At 46.2% G+C, this 20,486-nt stretch overlaps 1 protein-coding gene and 1 long non-coding RNA gene across 2 annotated transcripts in view; one reads left to right on the top strand and one right to left on the bottom strand.

Annotated features, from left to right (window-relative positions):
- Positions 1 to 20,486, top strand: part of LOC148144764 (sulfhydryl oxidase 1-like) — a 177,525-nt gene that overhangs the window by 136,907 nt on the left and 20,132 nt on the right. The window lies entirely within an intron of this gene.
- LOC148144765 (uncharacterized) lies at positions 10,045 to 20,453 on the bottom strand. Its single transcript, XR_015751632.1, has 3 exons — positions 20,168 to 20,453; positions 14,492 to 14,596; positions 10,045 to 10,903 (listed from the first exon to the last, which is right to left on the bottom strand). It is a non-coding gene; the product is annotated as an uncharacterized LOC148144765 (long non-coding RNA).

The raw sequence follows: 20,486 nt of genomic DNA, 5'->3' as shown, positions 1-20,486 counted from the left end.
GATAACCACTCTGTTTGTTCTAGCCCTCAGCTTCCACCCTAGCTCCCTGAAATCCTGCCTTATATCCCTATCCCTCTTTCTGTGGGAGATTAGAAATGTTGTTTTTGCAGATGGGTGAGGGGGTGTAGTAGGGGGAAGGGAAGCGGAATTCTTGTAGCATGTAGCATACATAAGGCTACGACTTTAATGAATATAGAGGGTCTTTTAAAGAAAATAGTTTTAAGCTAGGGAATAACTTTAAAGTGTTGTAGTGGACCACAAAAAGAAAAAGCTGAAGTATACTGATTCCGCAATAAAGTGATTCCGCAATTTGTAAACTGAATAAGAAAGCTAACATGCTCTGTTTTGGCGCGCATTTCTGCTTGATTGCAGAAGCGTCCAGTACTTAGAAGACTGTAATAAATTGTTCTTGTTTCCAAGGCTTTGTCTCAGGCTGATTGATTTGTGAGTGAGTTCTGTTCCTCACAATTGGGGGCCTCGTTCCGGGATCCAGGACTCAGACCGCTCGACACTCTTGGGATGACCGGGGAGGTGTACCTCGCCGATTTCGGTGATCTCCGACTCCCTTGCTTGTCGTTCGCGGTTTGGGCGAGTACGATCCGGACTGGGAGACCCTGGAAACAAGGCGGGCAGACGCGGCGGGTTAGGTCGAGCAGCTCTTGTGCACAGGACCCGGGTAGGGAAAGGTCTTAAAGGATATATCCGGGCGACCGGGGGCAGCTGTATTTACTGCAAGAATTGCTGCGGGACGGGGCACACCGAAATGACCAGGTAACTCTGTGCACAGACCAAGGTCAGAAGAGAGACCTTTTATGTCTTGCCTTGGTGGTCAGGACATATAAAAGTATGGGGAATTGGTGATATATAAAATTAAGCATATGTCAATGGAAAACAGCCAGTGTCAGAAGGGCTAGTAGTTGAAGGGCTACTGAGGATGCCCTTCATAACTAACTTATGACCAGACGTCCAGATGAATATTCAAAAGCTAGAGGAGTCGTTGCGGAAAGCTCAAAGTGTCTGTGAGACACGGTGTCTGTGTGTGTGTGTGAGAGAGAGAAAGAGCTGTACAGCAACTAGAAAGTTTAACCCGGTGTGATTTGGTTTGAATGCACATTTGTTTGTTGGTGATTGAATGTTTCTGCTTTGTTCCCTGGAGCTTGAGATCCGGGACTGTTTTGAATCTGATTTCTACTATGGAAATTTTAACATGATTTCTCTTAACGTTAAGGATTTTACAGATAATGAAATAAAGTGTTAACTCCTGTTCTTTTTACAGGTCATGACTGCCTTACTATCAGTTTCTAACTAATCTCTTTTATCCTTACATAAAAGTGATTTATGGAGAACAGTTGAAGTCTCAAAAAGCATATAGTTGGTCAGATTAATTGGACGAGTAAGGTGTCTAGTTAGGACCCTGAAGGGGGTGTGGAAGAAGGTGACACCGGACCTCGTTAAGATTAATTAAATTAGCAACAATGGGAGGCACGGGGAGTTGGCTGGGTAACGATCGATCTGTAAATAACGTTAAAGGGGAATATATTTCACCCGACAGTCCTTTGGGGAGAATGTTGGGAAATTGGGAACACAACTCCCGGACGTGGGGGAAAGATAAGGCTACAATGGTAAACTGTTGTTGTTTTGTCTGGACTAGATAAAATATTAAGGCGCCTGGTATTTTTTTGCCCAAATATGGGCTGTGTCAAGATCTTAATATATATGTCAATCGGAAAGAAGCGTACAGTCAAAAAGAGTCCGATTATGCGGTTTGTTGGATAGGGAGCGCGGGAGTAAAATTATGTCCCATGAATAGGGAGGAATCAGGGAAAGAACAGAAAAAGAATGAACAAGGGAAGCCACAATGGGATCCGTTGATGTGTTTGCCGCCCCCATATACTACTCCCATATACTACTCCCCGGAACGAGCCTACAGCTCCCGAAGTAGAACCGTGTCCAGACACAGAAATGGGAACGGACTCTGAACTAAAAGATGCAGAACCTGGGGGGGGGGGGGGGGGGGGGGCAGAGTCACTCGAGCCACCACATGTAAAGGAGGGGCAGAGATAATGGAAAATGTAAAATTATGTCCCTTACGAGAGGTTCCGATTGGGGAAGGTACAATCGGATATGTAAACGCTCCCCTAACGAGCAGTGAAGTTAGGGTCTTTACAAAGGAAATGAAAAGTTTAATAGAGGATCCGGTTGGACGAGCCGAATAATTAGAGCAATTCCTAGGGCCTAATTTATATACCTGGGGAGAACTGATGGCAATTTTAGGAACATTATTTTCAGGGGAAGAACGAGGTATGATTAGGAGAGCAGCTTTATAGGAATTGGAAAAGAGGCACCCAGTTGGGGAAGAAGGGGCCCCAGCAGAACAGAAATTCCCAAACGTTGACCCTCATTTGGAAAATAATGACAGAGAAGATAGGGAGTCAATGCGGGATCTATGAGAAATGGGAATATTAGGAATTAAAGAGGTGGCACCAAGATCATAAAACTTTGTTAAGGCCTTTGAAGTACGACAAGAGAAGGATGGAACCACTTCTGCATTTCTTAAAAGGCTCAAGGAGGCCACAAGGAAGTGTTTGGGAATGGATCCCGATAATCAGATAGCACAGGGACTCTTAAAGGTCCAGTTTGTAACGAAATCATGGCCGGACATACAAAAGAAATTACAGAAATTAGATGGATGGAGTGAAAGACAGATGGAAGAGCTGTTACGTGAGGCACAGAAAGTGTATGTGAAAAGGGAAGACGAGAAGCAGAAACAGAAAGCCAAAATGATGGTGGAGGCAGTAGAAGAAATAACAAAAAGGAGACTGGGGTCAAGGGCTAACAGGAAGGGTACGGGAGGACACGAAAGACAAGGGTCAGATACCTGGGAAAGGAGGCAACAAACCAGAGATAACCACTCTGTTTGTTCTAGCCCTCAGCTTCCACCCTAGCTCCCTGAAATCCTGCCTTGCATCCCTATTCCTCATTTTTTTGTGGTTAGCACTGCTGCCTCACAGCACCAGAGTCCCCGGTTCAATTCCCTACCCCCCCCCCCCCCCCCCCGTGCCGCGTCTGCGTGGGTTTCCTCCCATAGTTCAAAGACGTGCAGGTTAAGGTGAATTGGCCAAGCTAAATTGCTCCGTAGTGTTTGGTGACGGGGAATGGGGCTGGGTGTTTTGCTCTTCGGCGGGTCGGTGTGGATTTGTTGGCCCGAAGGGCCTGTTTCCACACTGGAGGGAATCTGATCTAAAGTTCTGGAATTTATATATTGAGGAACTGAAACCTGCAACCCATTCTAAAAGCAAAGCAGCGGTCCAGGTTTGTTCCAAATATTGCATTGGTTGCATGACACTGATGTTTTGGTATTAATTCTGTGTCTTATGATCCTGCAGCACACCTACCGGCAGAAGAAGCAGCGCTGCAGAAGCCAGTGCTTCCAAATACACCTGGGTGGGCGGGGTTTACGATCTGCGTTCTGAAGGGGCGGGGCTTACGCGTCGCCTTGGCGGAGGAGGGGGCGGGACCAGGGCCAGGGGGCGTGGCCATCCCGAAGACGGAAGTGTGCCCGCGGCCTGTTTCCTCCGCTGGAGCTTCGGCTGCAGCAAGTAAGGTAAAGCTTTATCAATATTTCTTTTTACAGAGTTTGTATTTAATAACCAGTAATGGCTACTCAATATCATCATAAAGTCCCAAAATGCAATTCATTTCAATCCATAGCAGATCAGCACTAAGAGTTAATTTTCTACGGGATTCAACAGCCTCAGCACTAAAATGGTCTCACAAGGGAACGGCTGTGAATGTTATCACTTCGTGTCCTGTTCACTCAGATTCACCGATGCTGAGACAAACGTTCTTAATTGCCTCACAGCATCCTGTTATCACTTGGTGAGCCCAGGTGTCCCTATCTTTAAGTTCTCTCCTCTTTCTGAGCCTTCCTGCCTGTTTATTTTCTAGTGCAGTAAATGTATTCAACAATTCAGCATTACATTTTAGTCTGAATGTTTAAAGGCAAGTTTTAAGACTATATACTTTCTCACCCAGATGCCCACACCCTCATTCCTCCCTTTGATTGCACTGCGATCACTGAAAGAGAAGGCTAATCCAAACGAATGCCCTTCAAGGTGGTCCAGCCATCAACATCCTGTAGAGCAACACCACCATCTTCGCAGCTCATCTGGTCATATTTATCATTGTCATCGACACGTGTGGGTGAGCCATCGGATCGCAAAAGGAGCATCTTCTGGGGCAAATCTATATCACTAAGGGACCTCATAAGCCTAGCAATTAAATACCCAACAATACCAATACCGACAAACAAACATAGCTAAATTGATAAGCCAATTGTACCATGAGCCCAATCTGCAGTTTCCCCAACTGGTCCCTTCAGTCATTCTGTCAAGGAATGCCTGGATCTCTTCTTGTATCTGAGGAATATTGCCAGTGAGATCGGGAATGCCCATAGTGCATTTATCTTGGACAATGGTGCAGACCTCACCCTCCCGGGCGAGTATATAGTCTAAGGCATACCGATTCTGCACAGAGTAAAGACACAGGTCTGATAATCCCAGTTTACTCTGTTCCAGAGCCTCTTTAGTCTGATTTCCGCGAATGGTCAGGCCGCAAAAGAGGGAATTGCGGTTCTTTTAACTTGTCACTCCTGCCGATCCTTCCAACCTCAGGGTACTCTGGATTCACCAGCCTATTGGGTGTCCTGTATTGTGACCCAGTCCCTTGGGATCCTTCCAGTTGGAGCAAGGTTGGCTGACACCGACCGCTGCATCCTCCTCAGATGGAGGTTCTATCGACTTGTCCACTGGCCAGGACAAGGTACTGTTGTGGGAACAAGGGCTCCGATGGTGACCTTATGAGGAACATCTTTGCCATCCAGGACAAGGAAATTGGTAGCTTTACCTTTACCTTAAGAAATAATAGCTGGAAATGTGTTGCTGGAAAAGCGCAGCAGGTCAGGCAGCATCCAGGGAACAGGAGAATCGACGTTTCGGGCATAAGCCCTTCTTCAGGAATGCCCGAAACGTCGATTCTCCTGTTCCCTGGATGCTGCCTGACCTGCTGCGCTTTTCCAGCAACACATTTCCAGCTCTGATCTCCAGCATCTGCAGACCTCACTTTCTCCTTAAGAAATAATAGTCTGGTTTGGTGTATATTAGGGAGAGTTTGTCAAAGTAGGTTACTGAAATGTTACAGCAGGGGGTCTGGTCAGATCTACAGGAGTAAAGGGTCGACGTTTTAGATTAGATTAGATTAGATTACTTACAGTGTGGAAACAGTGATGAATAGATTGGAATTGGAGACTGGGGACAGGCAAGTAAGTCATCTCCCGATAGAGAGGAGTAACATACTACTGCCTCTGGGGTGAATAGCGTTCTGTGGGCCTGTATAAATACGTTGTTTGTGGATTGAGGAGTTTCCCCTATCAGTCCACACCACCCTGCCGAAGCGCAACCCACCCATACCCCTACACATCTACCCCTTACCGAACACTATGGGCAATTTACCATGGCCACTTCACCTGACCTGCACTTCTTTGGACCGTGGAAGGAAACCGGAGCACCCGGAGGAAACCCACGCAGACACGGGGAGAATGTGTGGAGTTTGCACAGTCAGTCGCCTGAGGCGGAAATTGAACCCGGGTCTCTGGCGCTGTGAGGCAGCAGTGCTAACCACCGTGCCACCGTGCCGTCCACGGTGGCACAGAGGAGTCGCTTGAGCGTTGTAAAAATGGGCCAAGGGATTCGAGCACTCGCACTGTATGGGAGACAATGGTCTTCAGAATGCTGTTCACATTGGGCTCTCCCTTAGCTCTATTGTACATGGTCTTGGTGACAGTATCAGATTCTGAAAAGAGAAAAGGCCTATAAATGCACAAGGGAAGGGTTCCGTTCCAGGTCCATGTGCCGCATAAGGCCTGCTGTACCCCAGCCAGTGTTAGACCAGCTGTTTGTATACACAGACCAGAGGTATTGGAAAGTGATATTTCTCTTCACGGGGTCGACAGTAGGAAGTCTGATGAATAGATTGGAATCGGGGACTGGGGACGGGGCAAGTAAGTCTTCTCCCGATAGAGAGGAGTAACATACTACTGCCTCTGGGGTGAAGAGCGTTCTGTGGGCCTGTATAAATAAGTTGTTTGTGGATTGAGGAGTTTCCCCTATCAGGCTTCCCTTTTCTCGAGTCGGCCCGTCCTACAAAAAGGGATAATGTTCCTGGGCATATTTACCATAATAACAGGGTTGATCATTTTTACCTTCATGAGGCTTGCGTCTGCAGGTAAAATTAAAAAAACATGGTAACGACATGATAACTCTCACTGATTTCTGCTGTCCAGATGGACCATCTGGTCTTTCTGATGTAAGAGTCCATTGCAATAATCAATCTTCATCACGTTCCACACGTCAAGGGCGTCTGGTCCGGTGCACTGGACGACATCTCCTCAGCACGGGTGGTGGATAATCTCTGATCATTCCTGGTCGCATCCATAGTTAGTGGCTTTCCCTATCAGGATGTTGTACGTGATCAGAAAGGTGAGGAGATAAGCGATCCCCAAATGTCCCTCCTCTTAGTTCAAGTATCTGTAATAAGATTAACATTAGAACAACAGCAAAATTCAAAACCCAGCTGGACAGGGTCCACTCCTTTTGTTGAGATCCAGGATTCTCTCCTCCTCTTCCCCCCTTTTGATTGGTGCGGTCAATCAATTTACAACGGTGCAGTTGGACCCAAGCTGAGCACCCAGCGACTGTGACCGCCGTAGGGGTGGGAAGTAAAACATGGAAGGGGCCATCAACGAGGTTGGAGACCTTTGCCAGTCCAGTTCTTGACGAGCACCAACGAACCAGGTTCTACCCATGACGAGGCTGAAAGGGAGGGAACATCGCTGTAGGCCGCACGCTCCTGGGAGTGAAAGGCACGCATAACATTAGTTAGAGCAAAAACATAACCAATCATTGCTTCGGTCATGTGGTGGACGTGGACTGAGAAGGGTGCCGAATCGTTCCAAGGGTACGGAGGCGGTGACCAGAGAGACTGTCAGCTGGAGACAGTCATGTCTTGCCCGCAGATATGGATCGCATCTGGAATAAGGCCACAGGGATTAGCATAACCAGGAGAGGCCAGACTCGGCCATTAATTTGGCAAGTTTAGTCTTGAGTCTGGTTAAAACATTCAACAAGGCCGGCAGCCTGAGGATAAGCTCCATGCAGTTGCTGACAAATACAAAGCTGGGAACAGAGTTCTCCGTTAATATTACCTACAAAGTTGGTCCATTGACCGAGCTAATGCACGCAGGTATACTGAAGCAGGGAATTATTTCCTTCAACAAAATCTTCACCACAGTCTCAGCAGTAGCATGAAGAGGAGGGAAGGTTTCAATCCACTTACAAAAGACATCAACAATAAGCAAAACACATTTATAGCAACTCAACTCATTTCTCCAACTCAATGAAGTCCAGTTGAAGTGTCTCCAAGGGACCTCCAGCAAGGGAGGTCTCGTAGAGATACTTGAACTAAGAGGTGGGGGATCGTCTACCCATGGACCTGTTTGATCACGTACAACATCCTGATCGGGAAAGCCACAGACTGAGTATCGATGTGATCTGGAATGATCTGAGATTATCCTGATGTCATCTGGTGCACCAGACCAGACACTTTCAACGTGAAGTCGCTTGAGCGATGAAGTGGTGGGTGCTGATACGATGACAAGTTAAAAGGCCCCTGGATGGGCATATGAATATGAAGGGTTCAGTTGGGTCAGGGCCAAGTGATGGCAAATGCGACTGGAGTCAGAGATGTACAGCACAGAAACAGACCCTTCGGTCCAACCCGTCCTTGCTGACATGATAGCCAACCCAATTTAGTCCCAGCTGCCAGCACCCGGCCCATATAGGTGCCAAGTGATGGCAAACGTAACTAGATTAATTTAGGATATCTGGGCAGGTTGGGCCAAAGGGTCAGTTTCCGTGCTGTGTGACTCTAATTGTCTTCAGTGGAAGCAGAAGTGTGGTTGTGAAGGCTGGACTTTCAGAGCATGTTTTGCCCTGACTGGGAGCAGAAGAGTTTGACTGAAGTGTGTCGGTGTTAATGCCTTGATGTCTCATTTTACTCCCACCTTCCCAGGGTCGTTAACCATTTTGTGTCTGGTCCTTCCTCAAGAAGCTGCGTTGCAGGTTCACCCTGAATTGACACTTTTTTTTTGCTTCCCTCAATCAGACCTGCTCACTCTCAGCAGGATCCCAGTGTTGTTAAAGATATTAACTTTCAGGTGGAGGTATCCAAAATTCAGAGAGATGTCAGTCTTGACGTTTTTGCTTTTCTGCCCCTTTAAGATACTGAATCAGCACCTTCAGGAGAATTAGATAGAGCAGAGTGAGAACAGAGGGGGAAGAGGGTGTGGGAGTGCTTTCAATTTTGTGGAACAACAAAAGAAAAGAATATTCCACAAAATAGAATTGCTTGTTCTGAATTTCTACCCTGCACTGATAGTGATGACTTTTGTAATCTGTTTTTAACAGTGTATTTGAAGATCTGAAGACTGAAGCTTCAAAATCAACAGATGAAGGGCTGATGCCCGAAACAGTGACTCTCCTGCTCCTCAGATGCTTCCTGACCTGTTGTGCTTTTCCAGCGGCACACTTTTCGACACTGACTCTCCAGCGTCTGCAGTCCTCACTTTGACGTCAATGTCTGACAGTCACTCAATCCATCAGGACCGCACTGATTTTCAACTATGATTCTGTGAGAAGGAGCAAAGCGTTTTGTTTCCTGTTTGAGTACGTTTTCAGCATCAGTGGGACTGAATGAGAGACCCGACTGTTGCAGCGCACTGAGTGTTGAGCCTGACCAGTTATACGGCCTGGGAAGAGGAATTCCCGGTGGGGAGGGGCTCCACACGCATTTGTGTGTAACTGAAGCTTCGGCCATGGAGAAACCCGAGGAATCCAGCCCTGTGGAGAAACGATGGAAGTGTGGCGACTGCAGGAAAAGCTTCTGTGTCCCATCTGTCCTGGAGACTCATCGGCGCAGCCACACCAGGGAGAGCCCGTTCCCCTGTCCCATCTGCGGGAAGGGCTTCAGCACTTCCTCCACCCTGCTAACCCACCAGCGGATCCACACTGGGGAGACGCCCTTCAGCTGCCCCGAGTGTGCAGGAAGGCCTTCAGCGATTCCTCCACCCTGCTGAGGCACCAGCGGGTCCACACGGGGGAAGAGGCCCTTCAGTTGCCGCGGGTGCAGGAAGAGATTTACCCAGGCCTCCAACCTGCTGACCCTCCAGCGGGTCCACACAGGAGAGAGGCCCTTCAGCTGCCCCCTGTGCGGGAAGGGCTTCACCAGCTCTACCAACCTCCAGAGGCACCAGGGAGTTCATGTACCATCGCAGGGGGATTGAAGGCACGATGGTTGAGTGCCAGTATCGACTGGACTACCAACCCAGTTCCAGGGGCTCCCGGGTTTGAATCCCACTGCAGCAGATGGTGCGATACAGGGTATGGGTTGAAATTGCCGAGTGAGACAACACTTCCTCCAGGTTAAGGCTGTACCAAGGATCCAATTACAAAGGGACAACTTGGTGGTGACCAATAGTAAAGAAGTGAGGTAGGGGGGTGGTGGGGTAGCGTGTGCGTTTTGACCTTGAACTGTTTAAAAAGCAGCTACTTTTTCTCTGCCTTTTTGATGAGGGGGTTTGAAGCTGTAACAAAGTTGGATCTCAATAAAAGTTACCTGAAATTACCCCCGGCTCAGACTCTCATTGAAAGTTTTGAGCTCCAAGGTTTTTGTTTTAAAGCTGCTCATTTCTTTCAGCTTCCTGCACTAAGCTTCCAATGTGGCGTATCAGATGGATCAGTGAATGAGCAGCCAGTTTCGTTAGAAATTGTGAATTTTTCAGGAGTGCATAGTGTGTCATTTCATCGGCGTTGTAAAGTTTACTGGCAACATTGGGAGGTGTGGGCTGTGCTCACTAGAAATGATGTGGAGGAGCCGGTGGTGGACTCGCCTGGATGAAGTTAAAAATCACAACACCAGGTTATAGTCCAACAGGTTTATTTGGAAGTGTGAGCTTTTGGAGCACTGCTGCTTCATCAGGTAGCTGTAGAGGAGGATCATAAGACACAGATTTTATAGCAAAAGATCACAGTGTCATGCAACTGATAGCAATCTTGGTTTGTTCAATATATCCTGTTAAGTCTTTCACCTTTTAGAATGCGTTGCAGGTTTCAGTTCATTAATATGTAAATCCCAGAACATCTTTTGATTCACATTCTCAAGATGACTGAAGTTTTTTTTTAAAAAAAGTGACAACTCAGCCCAGACAGCCCCGATAAAGGTGTGAGGTTCGAGTCTGTCAATGTCCCAATTTTGAATCAAACTGGTTCTATTTCCAAAGTAGGAATTTATAAAATATTACATGGATTGACTGCCTGCAGACTGTGCACTTTTTGAGCAAAATTGAATGTATCTGCAAACATAATTCTGCCAATACAAATTTGCCCAAAAAGTGATATGTGAGTTTATGCATGAGTGCACATAAGAGTGTGATGGAGTATATGCCTGTGAGTGTGTTGGGAGTGTATGTGTGCGTGTCTGAGAGAGCACGTGTGTATGAGTGAGGTATGAATAAAAGCAAGGGCTTGCATTTTGCTAAAGCAAGGACAGTCAGGACTTGTACAGTTAATGGTAGGGCCCTGTGTCATGCTGTAAGAGAGAGACATGGTGGGGTTCAGGTACACAGTTCTTTCAAAGTTGCTTCACTGCGAGACAGGGTGGTTAAGAAGGCATTTGGCATACTTGCCTTCATTGTTCACCACATTGAGTAAAGGAGTTGGGACATCATGTTGAGGTTGTACAGGATGTTGGTGAGGCCACTTTCAGAGTACTGAGTATGGTTCTCGTGTCCCTGTAATAGGAAGAATACTATTAGAGAGGGTTCGGTAAAGATTTACCAGGATGTTGCAGGACTGGAGGGTTTGAGTTATAATGAGAGGCTGGGACTTTTTTCACTGGAGCACAGGAGGTTGGGGGGGGGGGTGACATTATTGAGATTGATAAAATCATGAGGAGTGGAGGTAAGGTGAATAGCAAAGGCTCTTCCTTAGCGTTGGGGAGCTCAAGACTAGGGGGGATATTTCTTTAAAGTGAGAGGAGAGAGATTTAAAAGGAACCCGAGGGGCAACGTTTTGACAGAGGGCGGTTTACACGTGGAATGAACTTGTTGAGGATGTGGTCAATGCAGGTACGTTTACAAAGTCTAAACGACATTTGGATGGGTACATGAATAGAAAGGTTTAGAGGGATTTGGGCCAAACGCAGGCAAGTGAGGCTAGTTTAGTTTGGGAACCCTGGTCGCCATGGATGAGTTGGACCAAAGGGTCTATTTCTGTGCTGTCTACCTCTCTGAACCAGAAGTGATCTTATTGAAACCAGTAGAATTCTGAAAGGGGCTTGACAGGATAGATGCAGATAAAACGCTCCTTTGTGGTGGGAGTCATAGAATCCCAACAATGTGGAAACAGGCCATTCAGCCCATCTATTCCACACTGGCCCTCTGAACAGCATCCCACACATACCCACCCCCTTACTCCATATTTCCCATGGCCAATCCACCCTCAGTTTCACATCCCTGGTCACTATGGGTAATTTAGCACAGCCTATCCACCCTGACCTCTACACCCTAATCTATAAATTAACTTCTCAAAAATGTAATTTAAATGTCAAGTTTTTCTCGAAGAAAAATGTTAGTCTGACAACATTCGGGTGCAGACAGAATTCACACTTATTGTTAGAAAAGCTCTGCATTTGAATGACATTCTTGAGAAGGTAACAAAAAAGAAGTTCTGGGATTAACAAACCAAAGAGCAGAAACCTATTCTAAAAGATGAAGGATTTCATCTAAAATTGTTTGATGTGTCACATTTCCATGACCCTAGACTCCTTTGGATATAAATTATGATCATGATCTCATTCTCCACAATTACCTAATGAAGGAGCGGCACTCCAAAAGCTAGTGCTTCCAAACAAACCTGCTGGATTATAACCTGGTGGTGTGTGATGTTTAACTTTGTCCGTGGGAAACACATGAGTTGTGGGTCTGGTAAGAGTTCTTATTTTGTGATCTATTCCAAGTGAAATTTCTCCTCTGCACAGGCACGGGTGAACAGTTTGTTTTAGTGCTTTGTGCGAGATCGGGCTAGCAGCTTTTAAATCCTTATGTTAAACAGTTCAAGTAAACTGTCAATCAGCAATTATATTCCAAGAGTGGTACTTCCAGCTCTGGTAATCCTGTTGCATCAACAGAGAGGGAGAGGATGTCACATCTAAAGAGCAGACAGAAAAGTTACTTCGCTTGTTGAGTCGGTTCCTCACTCAGATGAGACTGGATACTGCTTTTATTGGATCATAAATAAATGCTACAATGGAACACCTTAAATTCAAGGAATTTTGAAAGGGCAAACGAACAGTAACTTTGAACAGAAATGTTCTTCCATTTCCAACCTTGGTGAGCCAAATGAAGCATTTTTACTGATAGCTCCATAATCATGTTCCTGCTGGATTTTTTTCAGGGCAAACAATTTCTGGTGGGAGAAATTCTGCATCCTGGGAAGGCGGGGAAATGAGAAAAAAAGCTGTTGAAAGCTTTGAACTGTGGGCCCATGAGCTCTCGTGGGAGCAGTGCATTTGCCAAAAACATTTCGGAGGAATTCTGTTTACCTGTTGGACTGAAAATAGTTTCCCCACTGAACGTTAAACAGGTATTGAGAACATTGTGCATTATAGAGTGTGTTCCTGAGGACTGGAGGAGGATTGAACTTGCCAACGTGAACCACACTTTGCAGGGAGAGGAAATTTCTCTGGATGGAATAGGTTGATGGAAGTCAACAATTGTCAGATTATTTCATGAAAATAACAGCTGGTATGGGGATCCCAGAAGAGGGGCGTCTGTAATGAGCACACAGAAACACACCCTTCAGTCCAGGCCAACCAGATATCCTAAATTAATCTAATGACCCATTTGCCAGCATTTGGCCCATATCCCTCTGAATTCTTCCTATTCATGTCCCCATCCAGATGCATTTTTTTCTTCGGAGAATACTTGGGTGAGAGCCAAGATATGCAATATCTCAATGTATAATAATGAAGCAGCTCATTTATTCTGAAATTATTTCAATTAGTTGGTCAATTGCCAAATAATAGCTGCATAACTGTCGTCAATATTGATACCCAGGAAAGCTATTTTGTTTAGTATATTTCCTTTGTAAAGATCTTATCCAAATTATAAAATGAATGTATTTTCATATGAAATAAAATTTGCAGTGTTTTATTCAATGGTTGAAAGTAACTTTGCACTTAATTGCTCCATTTGGGTTTAAACATTGTGACTTAGATAAAAGTGATCTTTGCTGGGGGCATCTGAAGCTGTAACAATGTTGGGACACAATAAAGGTTACCTGAACGTTCTGCCTGACTCAGACTCTCATTGAAAGCTTAGAGCTCCAAGTGGTTTTTGTTTTAAAGCTGCTCATTTCTTGCAGCCTCCTGTACTAAGTTTCCAATGTTGTGTATCAGATGGAGCAGTGACTGAGTAGCTGGTTTCGTTAGAAGTTTAAATTTTTCGGGAGTGCAGGCACTGCATCGTTTCATCGGCAGTTTACTGGCAGCACTGGGAAGTATGGGTTGTGTTCATTAGAAAGGAGGTGGAGATGCTGCTGTTAGACGAGGTGGGACAAGGTTTAAAAATCACAACACCGGGTTATAGTCCAACAGGTTTATTTGGAAGCACTAGCTTTCGGAGTGCTGCTCCTTCATTGGGTAGCTGTGGAGCAGGATCATAAGACACAGAGTTAAGAGCAAAAGATCAGTGTCATGCAACTGATATGATATATTGACAAATGTAGATTGCTGTTAAGTCTTTCATCATCTTTTAGAATGGGTTGCAGGTTTTATTTCATTAATGTGTACATCGCAGAACTATTATTAAGTCGTATTCTCAAGATCACTTAAGGTTTTTTTTAAAAACAGGTGACAGCTCAGCCCAGACAATGCATGAAAGGTGAGTCAGTATCCCAATCTTAAATCAGACTGGTTCTATTTCCAAACTAGGAATTTATAAAATATTATATGGACTGACTACCTGCATGTTGTGCGCTTTTTGTGCAAAATTGAATATATCTGTAAATATTATTCTGCAAATGCACCCCATCGTTATATGTGTGTGTGCGCGTGTGTGTGTACACATGCTTTGTAAATGGAGTGTGATGGAGGAGAAGCCTGTGAGAGGGTGTGTACACATCTGAGAGAGAGCGTACGTATGAGAGAGGTATAGATAAAAGTGAGGGGTTGCATTTCCCTAAAATAAGGGCAGGACTTGTACAGAGGGATATGGGGGGGGGGGGGGGGGGGGAAGAGAGGGAGGGGTTCAGGTACATACTTCATTGAAAGTTGCATCACTGGTTGGAAGGGTGCTTCACAAGGCATTCAGCCCACTTACCTTATTTGTTCACACCATTGAATAAAGGAGTTGGGACATCATTTAGAAGTTATACAGTATGTTGGTGAAGCCACTTGTAGAGTACTGAGAACGCTTCTGGTGGCCCTGTAATAGGAAGAATACTATTACAGAGGGTTCAGTAAAGATTTACCAGGATGTTGCCAGGACTGGAGGGTTTGAGTTATAAGGAGAGGCTGAGACTCTCTTCACTGGAGCACAGGAGGTTGAGGGGTGACCTCATTGAGATTGATATAATCATGAGGGTTCTAGGTAACATGAGCATCAGAAATAGCGAGGACCCTGCACGGTTATGTCAAGTGACAGGGGGGGCGGGGGGGGGGGGGGGGGGGGGTTGAAATTGTGGCATTTGGACATTTTAAATCCATCAGGAACAGCATCTCCATAGAGCATACTGTGCATGTCAGGTGAGGTGCCAGAAGACTGGAGGTTGGCTAATGTGGTGCCACTGTTTAAGAAGGGTGGTAAGGACAAGCCAGGGAACGTTAGACCAGTGAGCCTGACATCAGTGGTGGGCACATTGTTGGAGGGAATCCTGAGGGACAGGATGTACATGTATTTGAAAAGGGAAGGACTGATTAGGGATAGTCAACATGGCTTTTTGTGTGGGAAATCATGTCTCACAAACTTGATTGAGTTTTTTGAGGAAGTAACAAAGAGGATTGAGGAAGGCAGAGCAGTAATGTGATCTATATGGACTTCAGTAAGGCGTTTGACAAGGTTCCCCATGGGAAACTGATTAGCAAGGTGAGATCTCAAGGAATACAGAGAGAACTAGCCATTTGGATACAGAACTGGCTCAAAGGTAGAAGACAGAGGGTGGTGGTGGAGGGTTGTTTTTCAGACTGGAAGTCTGCGACCAGTGGAGTGCCACAAGGATCGGTGCTCGGTCCTCTATTTTTGTCATTTACATAAATGATTTGGATGCGAGCATAAGAGGTACAGTTAGAGGGAGAGGCTGAACAGGCTGGGGCTGTTTTCCCTGGAGTGTCAGAGGCTGAGGGGTGACCTTATAAAGATTTACAAAATTATGAGGGGCATGGACAAGATAAATAGACAAAGTTTTTTCCCTTGGGTTGGGGAGTCCAGAACTAGAGGGCATAGGTTTAGGGTGAGAGGGGAAAGATATAAAAGAGACCTACGGGGCAATTTTTTCACACAGAGGGTGGTACGTGTATGCAATGAGCTGCCAGAGGAAGTGGTGGAGGCTGGTACGAATGCAACAATTAAGAGGCATTTGAATGGGTATATGAATAGGAAAGGTTTGGAGGGATGTGGGCCAGGTGTTGAGGGGCGGGACTAGATTGGGTTGGGATATCTGGTCAGCATGGACGGGTTGGACCGAAGGGTCTGTTTCCATGCTGTACACTTCTGACTCTTTGCTGGTTCAGCAAAAGCCGCGCATGCTCTGTCTACAGAAACAGTGCAAACCCTTCTTCAAATGGACCAATGAGAAGCCAGACAAGGAGCCTGGTCCTCCTGCCAATCAGAACTCCCCAATTGTCTGAATGCGGAAGATGGACCATCAGGTTCTGAAGCTGCTGCTTCTCTCCAAATGAAGATCGAGCTTCACCTCAGACTGCAACTTCCTTCCTCTATCCGCCATCTGTGAGTACGGCACTGTCTTTACCATTTCATTTTTTCATTCTGGGGTTAAATTGTTGACTTGCAGCAACTGAAAAGAAAGCGAGTGAATCCAGGGAGGGGACAGAGTCAGGAAACGTTGGTCCAGGTCTGTGTCTCAATTGGCAAACGCACAGCAAATGCAGTCCCACAGTGTGAAGTTATAACCTCGGTTATGAAAAAATAACTGCCAAAAGGAGGTACGTTGTTCAAATGGTGACATATTGGGATGTGGAGAAAGTGAGGACTGCAGATGCTGGAGATGAGAGTCGAAAAGTGTGGCACTGGAAAAGCACAGGAGGTCAGACAGCATCCGAGGAGCAGGAGAATCGACATTTCAGGCACGAGCCCTTCCTCAGGAATGATGTGTGGATGTAAAAAGTGGCCTCAGCATCCTTCCACACCAGTCACTGCCAGTTGTCAGACGGATGCAGCAAGCAATCAGCAAGGCAAGAGGTATATTAGCAAGAGGAATTGATTTCAGAAGTAGGGATGTCTTCCTGCAGTTAGGGGGTCATTGAATATATTCAAGGCTGAGTTCATCTGATTTTGGAACAACCATGAAGTGGATGTTTATGGGGGAAGGCAAGTAAAATGGTTTTAAGACCAGTACAGAACAGTTAGAGTCATACAGCACAGAACAGACCCTTTAGCCCAACTAGTCCATGCTGACTATATTCACAAACTAAACTAGTCCCACCTGCCTGTGTTTGGCCCATATTCCTCTGAACCTTTCCTATTCATGTACTTATCCAAATGTCTTTTAAACGTTGTTACACAACCAGCATCCACTATTTCCTCTGGACAGTAGGATCCCACCTCTACTGCCTCCACTGGCGATGCATTCGAGGCGCCCACCACCCTGTGTAAAGAACTTTCCATTTATATCTCCCTCAAACCTTTCCCCCCTCACTTTGAACTCGTGACCCTGAGTAATTAAGTCTTCCCCTCTGGGAAAATAATTCTTCCTATCCACCCCTGTTTACACCCCTCATGGTTTTTAGGCCTCAATCAGGACCCCCCCATCAACCTCCTTATTTCCAATGAAAATAATCCTAATCTACTCAATCTCTCCTTATAGCTCGCGCTCTCCATAACAGGCAGCATCCTGGTGAACCTCCTCTGCACTCTCTCCAAAAGTATCCACATCCTTTTGGAAATCTGGCGACCGGAATTGTACGCAGTATTCCAAATGCGCAAACCAAAATCTTGTATAACTTTAACATGACCTGCCAGCTCTTTTACTCAATCCGTCTGATGATGGAACGCGTGTTGTATACTGCCTTGACCACTCTACTGACATGCGTTGCCACTTCAGAGAACAATAGACCTGAACACACAGATCTCTCTGTACATCAATTTCCCCTAGGACCTTTCCATTTACTGTACAGCTCGCTCTTGAATTGCATCTTCCAAAATGCATCACCTCGCATTTGTCTGGATTGAACTCCATCTGCCATTTCTCTTCCCAATACTCCAATCTACATTCTGCTGTATCGTCTGACAGTCCCCTTCACTATCTGATATTCCATCAATCTGAATGTCATCTGCAAACTTGCTAATGAGGCACCCAATACCTTCACCTTTCAACCTCCTGTGCTCCAGTGAAAAAAGTCCCAGCCTACCCACCAATAGGTGTGAATTCTGTCTGGGTCCCAATGTCGAGTCAGCCTGACATTTTTTGATAGAAAAGCTCTGCATTTAAATTACGTTCTTGAGAAAGTTACTGAAAACAGGTTCTGGGATTAACATACCAAAGAACAGAACCCCATTCTAAAAGATGAAAGATTTAATCTAAATTGTTTAATGTATCACATCTCCATGAACTGGACTCTATTGGCTATAAATAGTCTAATCATGATCTTATTCCCCACAACCACCTGAAGCAGCAGCAGCAGCACTTCAGAGTGCCAGAGATCCGGGTTCAATTCCCACCTCGGGCAACTGTCAGTGTGGAGTTTGCACATTTTCCCAGTGTCTGCGTGGGTTTCCTCCCACAGTCCAAAGATGTGCAGGTTAGGTGAAGTGGCCATGCTAATTTGCCTGTAGTGTTAGGTGAAGGGGTAAATGTTGGGGAATGGGTCTGGGTGGGTTGCTCTTCGAAGGGTCGGTTTGGGCTGAAGGGCCTGTTTCCACACTAAGTAATAAAATCTAAAATAAATCTAATCGCTCCGAAAGCTAGGGCTTCCAAACAAACCACGTTATGGCAGCGGCGGGAGGTGTGCATTATATTCACTAAAAACAGTTAAGCAGTTAGATAACACGTTCGAGTGGGAAGTGTGTATAACATGATCTCACAACTTCTATACTCAATGCTATGAGCAATGAAGGAAAGCAAACCAAACGCCGCCTTCACTACTCTGTCCACCTGAGACTCCAGCACTCCAAGGTCTCTTTATTCTGCAACACTCCCCTTAACTGTGTCAGTCCTGCCTGGATCGCTTGACCAAAATGCAAATCTCTGATTTCTCTAAATTAAACTCCAACTGATACTCCTCGGTTCATCAGCCGATTCCATAAATTCCAATTTATAGTGAACTCTTTCCTCTCTTATTCCCTGGAAGCTAAAAATCTCCATCCCACACTCACTCCCTCCATTTTCACTTTGCTTATAGCAGAAGAATGTAACTGAGAAACTTATCAGCCACGATTGAATGGAATGAGCAGACCTGGTGGCCTAATTTCTGCTCCTATGTCTTGTGGTCTCTTGCTGTCCTGGACACCGAGAGAATTGGGACCAGCATTGAACCGATCATGACTGGATATGGATCTACCTGCATCTAGGTGGATGGGCTGGAACTTTTTCACTGGCGCATAGGAGGTGGAGATGTGACCTTATCAAGGTTTATAAAATCATGAGGGGAGAGATGAGGTGAACGACGGGTGTCCTTCCCCTAGGGTTGGGGTTTCAAGATTAGGGAGCAAATTTTGATGGTGACAGGAGAAAGATTTTAAAAAGACTTGAAGGGCACAATTTTTTTATACAAAGTGGTGCACATGCGGACTAAATGTCTAGAGGAAGTGATGGATGCAGGTACAGTAACGACGTTTAAAAGACATTTGGATAAGTTCATGAATATGAAAGGTTTGGAGGGATATGGGCCAAAACACTGGCAGGTGGGACTGGTTTAGTTTGAGAACATAGTCAGCATGGACTAGTTGGACTGAAGGCTCTGTAACTCGGTCCTATACTAGTCTTAAAACCATTTTCTTGCCTTCCCCATAAACATTCACATAAAAATCAGATGAACTCAGCCTTGAATATATTCAATGACCCCCTAACTGAAGGAAGAAATCCCCACTTCTGAACTTAATTCCTCTTGCTAATACACCACTTACCTTGCTCATTGCCTGCTGCACCTGTCTGACAACTGGCACAGAAGGACACTGATGCCCCTCTGAACATCCACGCATCATTCCTGATGAAGGGCTCGTGCCCAAAACTTCGACTGTCCTACTGCTCGGATGCTGCTTGACCTGCTGTGCTTTGCCAATTGTGGTCTTCTCTACATCGGGGAAAGCGAGTGTAAACTTGGGAAACTGATCATCCCAGCTGGGTCCGCAGAGGCTGAGCGGACCTCCCATTTTAATGCCCCTTTCCACTCCCCTTCTGACATGACTATCTTTGGCTTCCTCCATTACCACAACAAACCAAACCACAAATTGGAGGAACAAAACCTCATCTTCTGTCTGAGCAGTCAACAGCCCGGAGGACTCAACACTGAGTTCTCCAGACCCACAGCAGTGTGGTTGAGGGCAAACAGCACAAGGATTAAACAAACAGTGAGGGGGAAACAGCACAAGGATTAAACACACAGTGAGGGGCAAACAGCACAAGGATTAAACACACAGTGAGGGTAAACAGCACAAGGATTAAACACACAGTGAGGGGCAAACAGCACAAGGATTAAACACACAGTGAGGGGGAAACAGCACAAGCGCCAGTAAAAGCAGATGGAAAGTGAGTGTAAAATATCACTATGACAGGACAGGCCCCACATTCCTTCCCCTCCGTCCCCCCACAACCTGCCTCACCTTTCACCTCCCGGGCCCAGTACCTTCCAGGTGGCCCCATAGTTGACACAGGGGCCGCCCCACGACCAGTAGAACTCCACCACCCAGGCGGCCGACGAGTTCCCAAGCAGGCCCTTAACCCCATCCGCCTCCAGAATGCTCACCGGCTCCTGCCTGCTGTACAGCCGGCCGGTGTGGCCGTGACACAGCAGCTGCGCCAGGAAGGCGGCGGTGCCCAGTGACGGGTGTCTGCCCCGGGCCGCACGGCGCCATTTTCCTAACGGCCGCCCTCCCGCCGCTTCCCCGCTCGAGCGACTTCTCCTCCCAACCGCCTTCGCCC

Source organism: Chiloscyllium plagiosum, unplaced genomic scaffold, assembly GCF_037043375.1.
Source record: "Chiloscyllium plagiosum isolate Xiang-an unplaced genomic scaffold, Cpla_swu_hap1 HiC_scaffold_27, whole genome shotgun sequence".
Classification (NCBI taxonomy): domain Eukaryota; kingdom Metazoa; phylum Chordata; class Chondrichthyes; order Orectolobiformes; family Hemiscylliidae; genus Chiloscyllium; species Chiloscyllium plagiosum.
This window is presented reverse-complemented; position numbering and strand designations above follow the sequence as displayed.